We start from the raw sequence: 9,900 nt of genomic DNA, 5'->3' as shown, positions 1-9,900 counted from the left end.
GCTGGCCGACATCACCCACCACTTTGCTGCCTGCCCCCCAGCACCTTGCCGCCTGAGGCGGCTGCCTCAGTCTGCCTAATAGTAGCGCCAGCCCAGTATGCAAGCATCCCTGGCAAGGCTTAATAATCCTAATATCTCTGCAGTAATTACTGAGTGATAGCTGCCTCAGTGGGAAGAAATGGGAGGTGCCTGGACTACGCCCTGCCAGGCTCGACTGCACAAGAAATCCTCTTTCTGTCTGTCTCTTTTTTGTGCTCCTTGGTGGGAGTTATCCCAGGCAGTAAAGGAAAGCTCTTTCTCTTTAATGTCGTTGACGTCAGAGATGCGAAACCATAGCAACTGTCCATCACGTTGGATGAGCACACGAGGAAAGGGGGAAGTGGGAGAGGAACCGCTCCAGTTCAAGCGAGGCTTCGGGGTGGTTGCAATGCACAATGGACGCATTTATTTTGTGACATTCAGAGTGGAGCCTTAAACGGAAAGAAAAGGGAAAGCGGGAAAACAAAAGAAGCAGAAAAGGAGGAGGAGAAAACGCAGCAGAGGCGCAGACGGCGACGCACAGGGAGGGGAATTCGCCAAGTCTTGTGAGTAGATCCCCTTGTCGATAATTGGATTGATTGATTGATTGGTGCTGGAACCGCGCTCGATCGCAGAGGCTGCAAAAAGCAGCTGCTCAGGGTCGCCGGAAAGAATCGCGTGCATTGCATCGGGAGTCGGGGGCTGGGGAACCGAAGTCCGGGTTCACTCCGGATTAAGGGGGCAAGCGGCTGTTCGCATCCGTTCCCTAGCTAACAAAAGGCTCAGGCATTGCTCAGGCTGCTGCAAAAAAAGTGTGGCGACGCCCATTTGTAAAGAAAGACAATTCCGTGTGTGTCGTGTTCCCCCCCTCCTACCCACGGGGAACCCCCTGCATTAATAATGCGAATATCGATCCAGCCCGCGTTTTCCTTTTTGTTAGCGTGCGTGCGTGCATGCATGCGATGCGCGGCTTCTTTGACTGCAAATGCGCAAAAAAAGGCGCCTTCGTTTCCCAAGGAGGTGGTGGCGACGGCGGCTTTTTAAAGGCACACCTAGATAGCCATGATTTCCCTCCCACCCCGGGACTTTCTCTGCAACCTCCCGGGTTTCGCGGAAATCCCAGGGGCGGATCAGAAGACCAATGTGGGCGTGACAGTGGCACACTGCCGCAATGAATGGTTGTGGCCAGACTGTATGTTGTTGGTGTCTTCTCACTCCCCCCCCCCCGATATTATTTCCTGGTTAAAAATGGGGAGGGGGCTTTAAATTCACAGCCAAATCTGCATGTCTCATTGTAACAACAACAACAATAATAATACCGCAGGCGGCTCATTCATTCACACGAGCTTATTGCCTCCCTTTTGCCACTGTGTGTGCTGGTGCGTCCTGCTACAACAAGTGGTTAGAATCCATGCCCTGATTCTCCAGGAAATTGTTAGGTTTAGCTTTTCAGCTGGCAAAAGGCAATCAAGTAATAATAATAATAATGACCATTAATGCCACTGTTCTTATTGACCCTTTGACGTATCCTCCGCTGTGTCTTGCTAATGTTGCGTTGATAAGCACGCTACTTTTTTCAGTCCGTTTTATGCCTCTGGTGAACTAGGCTGTTGTGCGGCAATGCCCATATCTCAAACCCCATTACGCTTGTATCTTTAAACGTTGAAGAACTCAAACCCCTGCAAAAGGCAATCTTTGCAGGTTTCTTCGAGGCAACTGGCTACCTTTGCTGGATGTGGTCTTCATGCGCCAACGGGTGCCGCACGTAAGGGCTGTTGCAAACGAGTATCTTGGCTGGGTCAGGTCTACGAGTGGGTGGCCACCCAGTTATTTGGATCCTCTTCCCTCCTCCTATCTCTGATAGGCACCACCAGAGCCAGCAATCTGTTTGGTAGGTGCAATGCATGTGGTGGTGCTAGAATGCAGTGCAAGGCTGTGGATTGTGACCACTGTGTGGGAAGCGAGTACTTACGTGGGAAAGGGGCTTAGTTCAAAGTGACGCTTTAGAATTGGGGCATTTGTCTCAGGTAAGCTGATGTTGCATCTCTTCAATTTATTGGCAAGGATGGGGTTGAGAACCCTGTTCTAGTTTCCAGTGAAAATTAATACCTGGAAATCCTCTTTTGCTGTAGATTTACCCCATTCCCTGCTGCAAGAGTTTAAAAAACCCAGCGCAGGTACGAAAATGTTCTTGGTGCGTTTTAATTTAAATGTCAGTGCGTAGCCTTCAAAGATGAGGGATGAAGTTTGCACACTGCGTCTAGTAAGAAGACGGGACTTGTTGCCTGTAGATGCTGGAGACCTGAATAAATAAATAAATAAATGCAGAGATATGCGTAGACAATATGGTGCCGTTCTCCAAACTACAACCAAACTAGGTACATTGCAGCAGTGGTGCCCTGCTGTTTGAGTACCTCATGTCTCTCCTAGCATGATAAAGACAGTTTCCACCATATTGGTTCCTGTGAGTACAGAATGCAAGCGAGGTGGAATTATTAAATTCTCTATTGGAAAATTTCCTGTAAAAAAAAAAAATGTTGCGCGGTCTTTTGCACTGTACAGGCATAGGGAAGGCGAGGGGACATATTCTGCTGGATTTGTTGCTGTGCCATATGTAGCGTATGTGCATAGCGTTGATCATGCGTGGGCTTCTTTGAACACGGGATCAAGGCCTTAGGAGGCAATTCATGTGTTGTTAGGCAGTTGTTGTGGGACATCAAAACACATTTCGCATAGGGGGTTAACCTGCTTGTCTCAGGAGATAATAATGCCTCCTTTTTTTTTCCTAGCAAGGGAAAATTTATTCGCTCTGTTATTTCGTTAGAAGCTGAGTAATTCCCTGCTGCAAATCTGAATGGTGGGAGCACTCCTGAAGCCCTTTAAAAACATTTTGTAAATCTTCCTCCTCGTCTTTTCTTTCTCTTACAAAGTTCCCATAGAAAACGCAACTCTGTGCTTTGGATGAACATTCTCCATGTTCACATATTGCATGCATTGGGACTAAACTGCATGTGATGTTAAAATGCGGCACTTGCAGCTGCTTTCATCTTTACAAATGTGTAAATAGTGGCTTTTTGCGGGGGGGGGGATCAGGAGTGGGATTGCAGTTTATGTGCTATAGTCCTGATAAAAATCCTCCTCCTAGCTGTGATTTACCAGGCACATTTTTTTAACACTACTTTGAAGTTCTGGTGATTTAACCTTCTATTAGCTATTCTATTATTTCCATTACATAATTATTATATACTACATTCATTCTGCTCTTCCTTTAAGGAGCTTAGGGCAGTGCATTTGATCCACGAACCTTCTCTTTATGCTCACAACAACCCTTTGGAGGAAGATAAATAAAGCTTTGGTGTGGATTTGAAGCTGGGTTTCTCAAGTCCTTTCCAACACTAGCCATTATTTGGAAAACACACACACACAACTTGTCAGCTATATGTGTGCTTTCTAGGACTGCATTCCCTTGAATAGAGTGGAACTTTTCCCCATGCAAACATGTGCTGAGTTACACTGTAAATGATTTTTGATTAAATAATTGTTTTCTCTGTAGTTGATTGTAACTGACTTTCTGCCTGGCCAGTGAGGGCTCTGCATAACTCAACAGCAGCATGCTCTTACAACCTCTTAATGTGTAGCTCCAGGCTTAGGGCATATGCTTACTGCTGCTCTTACTGGCTCCATCCTCCATGTTGGACATTGCGTCATCCCTAGTCTCTGCCTCTACGCACTGAGTGCGGATCTCTGCAAAGTGGGATACCCATTGGTACACTTCTGTGCATATCGTGCGGAAACTATGTGCACAGTGTTGTACATGTGTAGGCTTCTTTGAACACGTCTGCACTCAGAGATCCGCAACGCAAAGACCACATTTTACATGCGGCTCAAATGCCGTACAGAACCCAATCCTAGTTTTGCTTACTCAGAAGTAAAACCCATTTCATTTCAGGAAGGCTCACTTCAAGTACATGGGAGACCAGCACTATGTATGTTTGCTTACAAGAAAAAATATTTTAGATGTTTTGTATATGGTGGTTTTATGGTTTGTAACTTACATTTTGAATACCAGTAATTGAATAATTTTGAATATTTTTTTATATGTTGCGTGCTAGGGAGGGTTAATCTCTGTAAAGCAGCTTCATAGGTACTGAAATAAATATTGGTACTTGTACCTACTCATAAGTAGTAAAACCTATTAAATTTAATGTGGCTTATTCCCAAATAAGAGTTTACAACCTTATTCCTGGGTACGGGGGAACATAGAGAAATAAATCTCAGTTAATTATGTAAGTTTTTGTTGACAAAATGTATGAAACAAAGTATCTTTGCATATTTAAAAGGTTCTAAAGGAAAAGAAGCACACCGAGTGGCCATTACAGATGGGGGGCCTTTTCTGTAGTGGCACCTGGACTATGGAATAGTCTCCGCAGAGAGGCTTGCCTGGTGCTTTCTTTACAGTTTTTTTGGTGCCAGATGAAGATATTTTTATTCACTCGGGCTTTTTTTATTGCCCTTTAAGTCTGGGCTGTATATTGTTTTATGCTGACTCTGTTGTAATGAAGTTTTTTCTTTTGCTCTCTCTTATTGTTGGTTTTAATTAGTATGCTGTCTTTTAAATATTTTTTTCTGTAAGGTATCCAGGAAATATTTATTGAGAGATAAATGGACCTTGGCAGACATCATCTTAACAGATGCCTTTTTCTCTCCCACATGGGGAGGGAATGCCTTTTCTATCATAGCAATTATTTTCATACCTACATTTAAAACTGTATATGCATTTGCTGCCAGATAAATGGGGGGTGGGAGGCATGGGTGTAGTCAAGGGGGGGCAGGCAGGGGCAGCTGCCCCTCCAGATCAAGTAAAAAAATAGGAATACTTAACTGAGCAATCATGTTGGTTCTGCCCCCCAACAAAAGTCTTGGCTACGCCCATGGGGGGAGGTCAAGAGCACATCAATTGAAGTGTTTTATCTACCAAGGCTGCAAACCTGTGCAGGAATCCCCATTGAACATATAGGATTGTGTTGCAAATGATGTAGCTGTTCTCAGAAGTAAGACCCAGTGACTTAAGTGACACTTACTCTCCCGTAAGGAAGGAGGCATAGAATCAAATTCTGAAGCTGCATAGCTCTGTATACCGATTGTGGGAAGGAGGGAAGCAGTCACAGGAAAGGGCTATTTCCATCCTGTGGGGCTAGCCCAAGACATTTTAGCCTCTGAGGTGAACCACAAAATGTGGCCCATCTCCTGCAAAGGAAGAAGCGGTGAATGAAGATTTACATCGGGAACAAGGGGAGAAATAATAATAATAATTAATAATAATTTATTATTTGTACCCTCCACTCTGGGCTGCTTCCAACAAAATATTTAAATACAATAGTCTATTAAACATTAAAAGCTTCCCTAAGCAAGGCCGCCTTCAGACGTCTTCTAAAAGTTTGGTAGCTGTTTTTCTCTTTGACATCTGGTGGGAGGGCGTTCCACAGGGCGGGTGCCACTACCGAGAAGGCCCTCTGCCTGGTTTCCTGTAACCTCACTTCTTGCAGTTAGGGAACCGCCAGAAACCCCTCAGAGCTGGATCTCAGTGTTCGGGCAGAATGATGGAGGTGGAGACGCTCCTTCAGGTATAGTGGACTGAGGCCGTTTAGGGCATTAAAGGTCAGCACCAACACTTTGAATTGCGCTCGGAAACGTAAAGATCTACACTGGGATCTGCTGCCCCTGTAGATCCCGCTGCCCGAGGTGGTAGCCTCACTTTGCCTAATGGCTGGGCTGGCCCTGCCATCCTGCCCAACTTGTGGCCATCTAGTCAGCCCATAGCTGTCAACTTTCATATTTGAAAATAAGGGATCAGCAGCCTCGAAAATAAGGGATCAGCAGCCTTACCTGTCCCGGGGACAGTCTATGGGATATCTAACAATCCAGGATAGCAGCGGGAAACAGCGCTGGAATAAGGGAATTTCCTGCAAAAAAAGGGAAGGTTAACAGCTATGAGTCAGCCACAATGGGGGAACCGGACACTGGAATAAAAAGACCTTTGCTTCGGTCTGATCCAGCCGGGCTTTTCTTATTCACCCTTCTTGCAAACCGTGCATATGGTGTGCTTTTAGGTTGGGCTGGAAAACAGATGGTGTACTGGTTAGTGTTGGGACTAGGATTTGGGGAGAGCGGAGTTCATATCCCCACTTGGCCATGAAAATGCTGGGGTGGGGGGGGCAGACTTTGGGGGGGCAGTCATTGCCCCTCACCTAACCTTTGTTAGGCATCTGAAGGCAGCCCTCTTTAGGGAAGTTTTTAATGTTTGAAGCTGTACTGTTTTTAATATTCAGTTGGAAGCCGCCCAGAGTGGCTGGGGAAACCCAGCCAGATGGGCGGGGTATAAATAATAAATTATTATTATTATTATTATTATTATTATTATTATTATTATTATTATTATTATTTGTCGTTGTTGTTACTGTAGCACGCCTTTCCCACTGCTGGGGGCTCCAGGCGGCTTACAGCTAAACGTGACCCTACCTCACAGGGTTGTTGGAGGAAATACATTAAAAAAAAAATACGCTTCAACTGTTGCGTGTTTACTCAGAAGCAAGCCCCGGGAAGGTGAATGAGGCTGACTACTCCCTAGTTAACAAAAAACCTCCACAGTCGAGTGTGAGGGTGCGAGTTTGCTGGGCTCGCAGCAGGGAGAGAGGGCGCACCCCTCTTCCCCGAAGTTGCCCGCTCCTTTTCCTTTCCTTGCCCCGCTCAAGCCAGCGTGTGGGCTGGTCCATTTAGAACTGTGACGGGGGTGGTGGTGGAGGAAGGGAAGCCCTCCCGATAACGGAACAAGGAAACTTGGGCGGTTACCACAGGGGCATCGCCGTGACGAGACATTGGGGAAGGAAAAAAAGCGGGCGAGGGGAGGGAGGAAACGGGGCGTGGCCTCCTGGAAAACTTATAGCCGCGGGCGGCGCTCTGATTGGCTGCTCGGCCGTCCGAAGGGGCCGGGGAAGAGCGAGCGGCTGACGGGAGCGCGTTGGCCACGCCCCTTCTCTCGCAGCTCGGTCCCGCTCAAGCTTTCGGCGTTCGGGCCGGCTCTCTTGTCCCTTCGCCGTCTCCTTCCGCCCGCTCGGGGGGAAAGAAGAAGGTGGGTGTGCGGCGGCCGTCTGCCTCCGCTGCTTCGGGGTTTTCTCTGTGAGGGCGAGACGCCCCCCCTCCCGCGCGCGCCCCTTTCCCGCCCTTTTCAGTGATTGGCGTCTGGGGCTGGAGGTGGGTAGGGGGAGAAGGAAGGAGACCCCCCCCCCAGCTATGGAAGAAGCTGTGGGGAGAGGGAGCCCCCTGGATGCTTGAGGGCTGGTGGGGGTGGGCACTGGGAAACCTGTGTTACCTGCCCTCCAGGTATTGCTGGACTACAACTCCCATCAGCCCCTGGGGCCGCCCAGCAATGCCTGGAGGGCCACACGGGCTCATAGACTTGTGAGGGTCATCTAGTCCAGGTCCAGGCCTCCTCAACCTCGGCCCTCCAGATGTTTTGAGACTACAACTCCCATCATCCCGGACCACTCATCCTGCTAGCTAGGGATCATGGGAGTTGTAGGCCAAAAACATCTGGAGGGCTGAGGTTGAGGAAGCCTGACTTAGTCCAACCCCCTTCGAGGCAGGAATCTTCTGCCCATTGTGGGGCTCGAACCCACAACCCTGAGATCTCATGCTCTACCAGCTGAGCCATTCCATTATTTTTCCCCAGTCTTTTCCCTCTAGCATGCACACATTACATGCCTTCCAGCCCCGCCCTGTGCATGTTTGCTCAGAAGTCGAACCCATTCAGTCCTCTGGAACCTGGGCTCTGGTGTGGAAATGCCCGTGTGGAAGTATGAGTGTCTACTGTGCCTTGGAGCAGTTCAGTGACGAAACTGGCTGGCCAGTTTAGGGCTTGACTCTCTTGCTTTAACCTTCCCTTACAGAGCGATTGTGAAGTGTAAAGGGTGGGGTGTAAATGCTTCGTAAGCCTCATTGAATGCAGTGGGGTTTACATCTGTGTAAAATATACATTAAGGTTAGGATGTTGGTGCCAAGCAAGAGCCTGTTCTGCCTTCCAAATGGTCTGGATTCACTCTTATGGTTATCTTTGTATGATGTAGTTGGCCTGAGAGCGACTCTCTTGTCCCGATTATCCTGGAAGAGTTGTTGGTCAGCCTTACGCTGTTGGTTGCTAGAAGACAACTTCTAGTAAAATATCACGTCATTGATACAGAACAGGTTAATAGTCTCCCCCCCCCCCCCCGCCAGCTTGGAGACATTGTGTTCTTTGAGAGCATTTTGTTTTTATTCTTTTGTTGGATGCCTTATCAACTTTTGTGAGCAGAGTGAGCAATTTATTATTTATTTAAAGAATGGGTTAGAACCTTCATTTTATTCATAATCATGTGTGAGTGTATATGGAAAGGATCAGTTAAAAAAGAAAATAAAATAACCTGCTTTACTATTCTTTAACCACTTTCGTGCCTCATCTACAGGATTGTGCTCAGATTCTGTCTGGGATAACTGCTGTCTTTTGATTCCCATGTTCTCTTCCAGTGTTTATAGACTTGTTACCTGTGGATAGAGTGGGTTTCAGAAGATAGCTAAAGGATTTTAAGCATGCATCCTTGGATGATAGATGGGGAAGAAGAGAGTGGAAGAGTCGATGTTAAAAAGGCTAATGGGATTATCTTGGTCAAAACTTCTGGTTTTCTCATATCACTGCAAAAAGCAGGGAAGCCCGTTACATGACACTTGTGTATTAAAAGTACATCATATGTTAGTGGGAGGCAGAAAAGCAATTTTCACCTCTGATCTTTTTTTTTAACAGAGTAAAAGTATCATAGAATTGTGGAGTTGGAGGGGACCACAAGGGAAATCTAGCTCAACCCCCTGCAATACAGGAATCTTTTGCCTGACGTGGAGGTCAAACCCACAGCCCTGAGATTAGTAGGTGTAGGCAAAAGAGAGAGGGATAATACACATCTCTCACAAGACTTGTTTTATATGTTGATGGTGGTGTGTAAAGTTTTGCAAAACAAGACATTTGATTACTAGGCAGAAAAGGGTTGAAAGTCAGGTCATGTGAACCAACCCGGACCCTGTGCTCTTCATCAGAGGCCCTTCTCCCTTTGTCCTCTCTGACTGAGGTAGAAGGGTGCCAACACAAAAACAGGCCTTCACAGTGGTGGCTCCCCATTTATAGAACGTTGTCCCCAGGGAGGCGTGTCTGGCACCCTCACTATCTGTGATGCAAAGGTTAAATTGGATCATTTTTTATATACAGTGGTACCTCGCAAGATGAATGCCTCGCAAGACGAAAAACGCGCAAGACGAAAGAGTTTTCCGTTTTTTGAGTTGTTCCGCAAGACGAATTTCCCTATGGGCTTGCTTCGCAAGACGAAACGTCTTGCGAGTTCTTGCGAGTTTCTTTCCTTTTTCTTAAAGCCGCTAAGCCGTTAATAGCCGCTAAGCTCCTAATAGCCGTGCTTCGCAAGACGAAAAAACCGCAAGACGAAGAGACTCGCGGAACGGATTAATTTCGTCTTGCGAGGCACCACTGTATAGTGGTACCTTGGTGCGCTTAATGGCTTGGCTCCTGAACAAATGGTCTTCCGAATGCCGCAAACCCGGAAGTGAGTGTTCCAGTTTACGAAAGTTTTTCGGAAGCCAAATGTCCAATGTGGCTCTCAGTTGAGTGCAGGAAGCTCCTGCAGCTAATTGGAAGCCACGCCTTAATTTTCAAATGGTTTTGGGAGTTGAATGGACTCTCGGAACAGATTAAGTTCTAGAACTAAGGTACCACTGTATACGTTACATCTGTTTTTTAGCTTGTTTTAAACTTGTTTTTACTATATGCTACTTTGGGATTCATTTTTG

The 9,900-nt window shown here is 46.8% G+C and overlaps 1 protein-coding gene and 1 long non-coding RNA gene across 3 annotated transcripts in view; one reads left to right on the top strand and one right to left on the bottom strand.

Moving 5' to 3' along the window:
• Positions 1 to 234: 234 nt before the first annotated feature.
• The window catches only part of GNB4 (G protein subunit beta 4), a 44,447-nt gene continuing 34,781 nt past the window's right edge, over positions 235 to 9,900 (top strand). The window contains exon 1 of one of the 2 annotated variants that reach the window (XM_083504519.1): positions 235 to 584. The gene's annotated coding sequence lies outside the window, so the exon portion shown is untranslated. Of the gene's footprint in view, positions 585 to 7,012; positions 7,148 to 9,900 lie in introns of those variants that run through there. The other variant, XM_083504518.1, reaches the window with a different exon arrangement.
• On the bottom strand, positions 2,056 to 6,225 carry LOC310707548. Its single transcript, XR_014526567.1, has 3 exons — positions 5,905 to 6,225; positions 5,100 to 5,265; positions 2,056 to 2,320 (listed from the first exon to the last, which is right to left on the bottom strand). It is a non-coding gene; the product is annotated as an uncharacterized lncRNA (long non-coding RNA).

The sequence above is a fragment of the Podarcis liolepis genome (assembly GCF_965112155.1).
Source record: "Podarcis liolepis genome assembly, chromosome: 5".
Lineage (NCBI taxonomy): Eukaryota > Metazoa > Chordata > Lepidosauria > Squamata > Lacertidae > Podarcis > Podarcis liolepis.
The sequence above is the reverse complement of the archived record's forward strand: the minus strand, read 5'-3'. Positions and strand labels throughout refer to the sequence as shown.